Source organism: Rhinopithecus roxellana, chromosome 18 (assembly GCF_007565055.1).
Source record: "Rhinopithecus roxellana isolate Shanxi Qingling chromosome 18, ASM756505v1, whole genome shotgun sequence".
Classification (NCBI taxonomy): domain Eukaryota; kingdom Metazoa; phylum Chordata; class Mammalia; order Primates; family Cercopithecidae; genus Rhinopithecus; species Rhinopithecus roxellana.
Window position 1 is genome coordinate 14,118,656 of NC_044566.1, and position 6,838 is coordinate 14,125,493.

The window sequence follows — 6,838 nt, forward strand, 5'->3', positions numbered from 1 at the left end:
TGAGGCTGGTGGATCACAGTCAGGAGATCGAGACCATCCTGGCTAACATGGTGAAACCCCACCTGTACTAAAAATACAAAAAATTAGCCAGGCATGGTGGCGTGTGCCTGTAGTCCCAGCTACTCAGGAGGCTCAGGAAGGAGGATGGCATGAACCTGGGAGGCAGAGCTTGCAGTAAGCCAAGATTGTGCATCTGCACTCCAGCCTGGGTGACACAGCAAGACTCTGTCTCAAAAAAAAAAAAAAAAAGAAAAGAAAAATATTTTTCTAAAAAAAGAAATATGTTCTTATTTAAAGGAAAATAATTTTTTACCTAATTCAAAGGCTATTTAAAAGTTACTTGTGAAACAAGGTAAAAGTAACCACTAAATAAAAGTAATGTAAAGAAAGTTATAAAAGGTATTTCTAGCAAGAAAAGTTAGTAGGAAGATAATTTTATCTGAGAAAGAATCTTGTATGGTAAATTTTTGGCCTAGAATAAAATGACTGGTTGTTTAAGAAAGAGGGATGTTCAGGACAAACCAGAAAGTTCAAGTGTTACTGGTAGACGATCCTGCCTATAAGTCATCTGGGTTCTTGGCATTTTGAACAAAAAATTGGACAAAATGCACAAACAAAGCAACAAAAGAATGAAGTGATGAAAGCACAAATTTATTGAAATGAAAGTACACTCCACAGAGTGGGAGCAGGCTCCAGCAAGCAGCTCAAGAGCACTGGTTCCAGAATTTTCTGGGGTTTATATACCCTCTAGAGGTTTCCCATTGGTTACTTGGTTATACCCTATGTAAACGAAGGAGTAGCCCATGACCAATCTGATTGGTTGTGTTAGGGGACCAATCTGAGGTACTTCCCAATTTTTATCTGCAATGCAGTGCAAAGGGAGTAGCCTCTGATCCTTTTGTTACTTGGCTGTGGAGAGGTGGGGTTTTTCTTTTCATTCAATCCTAGAAACTCAGCACAAATCAGCCTTAGGTTCCCTGTCTCCAGATCCTATTCTCCTGCCTCATTTTCCCCTGAGAGATGTGATCCCCATACATCTTTCTAGGAGGCAGAGGGACTGATGGTGTTTCTTACATAACTACTTCATGCTGACTTGGGGCACAGTCCATACCTATTGGGGATTACAGAACTCTCACCCTGCTCTGTCCAGTGGAGACAAGGTTACTTCTTGATGGCTGGGGTTGACATCATTATCTGAAACTGGCTGGTAGTCCTGCTGCATGATTATAATGGTCTCTAGGCAAGAAGAAATAAATCTGGTTAAAAGATTGAACAAACATGGTCCAAAAACTAAGGTAAGTATAATAATTAATAGTGGACCTGCCAGAGGAAGGAGACATGAACCCCAACTTAGCATTCTGACTAGGAGCCCCATGACTCAGACAGCTGTTGTCATATCTTATGGTCCCAATCGGCTAGTTTTTGGGCAGCATCCCTTACTCATCCTGATTGGTTGACATAAAAACAGCATTCTTCCTCTAGGAAAAACACATAAGCCACCTTCTTCAGCATTTAGGAGATCCAGTCCCCTTCCATTCTGCAAAGGCACCACTGCCAAAGAGTCTATTTGATTTTGTAAGGTGATGACAGTTTTTGGCAGTGTCACCCAAGCTTTCCATAAAATCCTTGGACAAGCATTGGTAATAGATAGGGAAGTTGCAAGGCTGCTAACTCTCATTCTTACTCCTGCTGTTATTCCTAGCTCTACCAAATGTGGTATGAGTTGGATGGCTCATTTGTGTCTGGTGGTTGCAGTTAAAAGTATAATGAGGGATTGCTTTTTGGGAGCTATATTAATTTCAGGGGCTAAATAAACAACTGTACATGTTCCAGTCCAATTGGCTGGTAAAACATAAGTAGGAACTGGTCCCACACGGGAAAGAGGGTCCTTGTTTTTCAAGACAAAATTGTTTTTTATAGCGAACATGTGGGTTAGCTTGTTGTTGTCACTTTCCCAAGCGATTAAGGTCCCTGCTAAGGTGGCCAAGGGAAAATGTGAACACAGCTAGTGGGCCTACCTTGACAGTACTTAGACTATGTATCCTTTAAAGTGTCCTTAACTAAGGATGGTTTCCATAAAAACTGTACAAGTTTTCTAAATGATGCAGCTTGGGTAACTGCATAGCTTACATGAGCATGTGAGGGTTTAATCTGTAGGATGTAGTTACATTGGTGACTTTAGATGTCCCAGGGCCTGACCAAAATTTTGGCTTCCCTTAATACAAAGTGGTGCCTGGAATTTTAGTTCTATATGCATTGATATTGGGCCCCAAATGGGTTTCTGAGGGGAGCAGCCCCAGAAAGGTTGCTCTGATAGGACTGGGGAAGGTTTAGTGCTCATTCTGACATTGTAACCCTTGTCATTTCCATAATTTTGAGGCTATATAAGTCGGCCAGGTTCATTAATTTGAAAGGAGTTTCTCCCTTGTAGTTAGGATGATAGGTCATTTTTTCAAGGGCCCAAGATTGGGCTGGGATCAGGATGGTAGTGTGTTTGGATGATGATGGAGATGAACAAAGCCAACAGTGCTTTGCCAAAGCTGGACTGGTGGTATTTAACAGTCTTTGTGTTGAAGTTTTTAATAAATACCCAGAATACATTAATCACCAGAGGGGTAAAGTGAAACTCTGTTGTAAAATAAAACTGATTCTCAGTATGCAAGGTCTTAGTATACACAGGCTGTGGGTGACCATTATAGCATAAAAAAAACTTGTTATTTTGTTCTATAGATAAAAATTAATTAAAACACTTTACTTAATTATTACAAAGAAGTGATTCAATCCATTTGGAAGAAAGCAATTAAATTGTAAAAATATAAAAATGGCTACTATTATATATATTTATATTACATATATTTATATTATATGTAAAAATATAAAAATGGCTTACAGTAAATATACAAGAAGGACACCAAGGAAAGTTGATAGGAATTTACTTATCTTTTGGCTGCCTTTTAAACAGGTACTTCAGGTCTTCCACAGGTTCACAGGTTTAGTGGCTGTTGGGATCTTCAGGTTCCAGGTCTGGGGCTTCAGTTATTGCAGGTTGGACCCTGGAAAGATGTATCCAACTAACTATTCCCAGTACTTTGACTGCAGAAGACATGGCCAGTACCACTGAAAATAGTCCCTTCCATTTGCATTGTAATTGTTCAACAGGTGATCCCTCATTCCATGTTTTAACAAGTATCTTATCTACTGGCCTGATTTTGGATTGCTGGTTAGTTCCTGGTGTGGGGAGTCTCTGAGTTCTAAACTTCTGTAAAGCCTGCTGAAATTGTCCCAGGTTAATTAGAGATGTTACTAAACTGGCTGTTTCTGGATCAGTAATTAGATCATTATTTTAAAATGGCCAGCCAGGAGCAGTGGTTCATGCCTGTAATCCCAGCATTTTGGGAGGCTGAGGCAGGTGAATCACTTGAGGTCAGGAGTTCAAGACTAGCCTGGCCAACATGATGAAACCCCATCTCTATGAAAAATACAAAAACTAGTCAGGCATGGTGGTGTGTACCTGAAATCCCAGCTATTCAGGAGACTGAGGCAGGAGAATTGCTTGAACCAGGGAGGCAGAGGTTGCAGTGAGCCAAGACTGTGCCATTGCACTTCAGCCTGGGCGACAAGAGCAAAACTCCATCTCAAAAAAAAAAAAAAAGAAAGAAAATGGCCTTCTGTATAACATTTCATATGAGCTCATATTAATTTTTGCTCTAGGAGAATTATGGGTTCTTAAGAGGACTACAGGCAATAAGCTGACCCAAATTTCTTATGTTTTCTAGCATAGCTTAGCTAACACCCATTTTAAGAGTTTGATTAGCTCTTTCTACTTTCCCATGTAAATAACTTTTTATTCTGAGATCCTTAACAGCCCCTTGAGTTCTAAAAGATGGGTCTTTATCACGTTAGAGGCTTTGGGGTAATCCAAACTAGGGGATTTATTTCCTTTAAAACAAGCTTAGCAATTTCATGAGGCTTCTCTGTTCTCACAGAGTAAGCTTCAACCCAGCCAGTAAAAGTATCTATTAGTACTACCAAAAACTCATATCCTTTGCAGACTGGCATATGGGTGAAGTCTAATTGCCAGTCTTCCCCTTTAACTTTAGCCAATATGTTCACACACAGAATCTCTTTTACAATTAATTTTTCATAAGCCTTCCACAACTTGTTCAAACTTTTAGATTGTTCCTATCTCACTTAAAACCTCCTTTCACCCTCCAAACTTAGGCAAGAAATCTACATTTCCATGCTTTTTACCAAAAGTACATTCTCCTTTTCTTACATGAATTATTTTCATAACTTACCCAGACCATCTACAAAATGCTTGGACTTTCTGAGTTTTCCTAAACATCCTTCTTTTTAAACAACCAGTCATTTTACTTTAGAACAAGAATTTATCATACAAGATCTTTTCTTATACAAAGCCACCGTCTCTACAACCTTCCCTCACAAAAACATATCTTCATATATATAACTTTCTTCACATCTCTCTCCCCTACTTACTGGTTCCTTACCACCTTGTTTCATAAATAACCCTTTTTTTAAAAAAAAAAGTCCATAATTTGAATTAACTTTCAGGTAACCTCCAAATTATACAAAATCATTCTTTCTCACCAATAACACATCTTTTTTGGGCACAGTTTGTGTACAGAATTATATATTAACTATAATTCATATCCTTATGTATTAGTCTGTTTTCATGCTGCTAATAAAGACATACTCAAGACTGGGCAATTTACAAAAGAAAGAGGTTTATTGGACTTACATTTCCACATGGCTGAGAAAGCCTCACAATCATGGTGGAAGGCAAAGAAGAGCAAGTCACATCTTATGTGGATGGCAGCAGACAAAAGGAGAGCTTGTGCAGGGCAGCTCCCATTTTCAAAACCATTAGATCTCCTGAGACCCATTCACTATCATGAGAACACCATAATTCAATCACCTCTCACCTACTGGATCCTTCCCCAAACATATGGTAATTATGGGAGCTATAAGAAGAGATTTGGGTGGGGACACAAAGCCAAACCATATCACCTTAGTAAACTTAAATTTTAGTGAAACCTTAGGAAGCAAAAAATCTTGAACTATCAGATATTAGCATTTTATAGATAAAAATAATTCCACAATTTTTGGGAACATATTCCTCCATATCATAACCCTTTCTTAATTGGAAATGACCCAGACATCCAATGAGCATCAAAAATACTTTTAAGATTTTAAATTACACAAAATTTACCTAAACATTAATCCCATTTACATGTACTTAATTCTTTCATTTTTAACAGTTTATCTAGATTACTTCTGAAAACTGAGATATTAAACATCATCATTTAAAGTTAGTTATTTCTTTGTTAACCATTTTTAATAGCCAATGAACATCATGTGTTCACCTAAATAAGAACCACAAAGTTAAATACATAGGTACTTTTGCCAATAACCCAGAAGATTTAGCTAACAATATTAAATTAGTCTCATTTGTCAAAGAAGGCACATAAACTAAGACCATTTTGTTTTGGCTGGGTTCATAGCTTTATAATCTTCCATGCCAAATGCTGACACGTCAACATTTCTAGCAAAGACAAATATGAAACCCAGATAAAAATGTATGCTGACAATTCTGAAGACATTTCTATTTTCATTTTACCAATAATTTTAAAGCCAGCTTGTTTAGTAAGGATTTACTTAAGTCACATGAACTTGAAAATTGCTTAGACTTATTTATTTAATTTATGAGTGCTCTTTTATTTATAAGCTGATTTGGTTGACACAACATGTAACAAGTGTACATACAAATAAATACATCTAGACATGTAGATACATACACAAACGAAGATACAATAGTTTTTACCTTGGAACTCTGGCCATGAGATAGCAATACAAGCTCACAGGGTTTTACATGGTTACACTGTTTGCCCCAATAGGTGATCCACTGAAGGCTGTGAACCAAAATTTTCGGTAAAGCAGTTTCCGTGGCAGTTTGATTTTAAAAAGTCAAACCTCCTCAGACTCCAAAGAACACTGGAGCCAAATAGCACCAAAGGACAGCATCACATGCTGACCAGGCCTGACCCTTCTTAGAACAGCAGCACCAAAGCCTGGATACATGCAATGTCATCCCACTTTCCCATTCAACAGCAAACTCCAGATTCCAAACAATATTGGGGCCAAATATTATTGCAAAAGAATATCAAATGTTTCCTCCTTAGATTATCAGGGTCAAATTCATTTCAATGGTTGAGGATGCAGCCAAGTGGGAAGTCAGGTGGAATAGATGGAGTGTTTCCTATAGTGGTCTGCAAGAGAGAGAAACTTCTAAGGAGGGCTTAGTACTAGACCTGAGAACCTCTGCCTAGGGAATCCCATTTGGAGAGGTTGAGGTCTGGAGTTGGATCCCCTAGGGCATCCCCCTTTGGGGTCTCTGACCTTAGGTGGGTACCAGTGTTGCTTTGTATGTCTTCCCTCCAGAGGCAATGGTCTAATATGAGCTTTTCTTTTGTCCCTGGATGAAGGTCTCAGCTTCTAGCATCCTACCAATTTAGATGGGCCATATCTTCCTGCATTCCTTGCAAGACTAAGGAGGTTCCCGAACACTGTGGAGTTAACGGTACCAAGGTTGGTGGGGTATTCCCCTTGAAGAAACGGTGCAGAGGGCATACAAAAGATTGGGTTTATATTGGGTATATAAAACATATATAGAATATTTATGGGGTTCAGGGCAAGCAAATTGATGCCAAAGCAATGACCACCAAACTCCCCTAAGTGGACGACCAAGATGTGGAATGTATTCTAAAGCCTGTGGGTCCCAAAGGTCCTCAGCCAGTCAATAGATTGAGTAGGAGAAGGG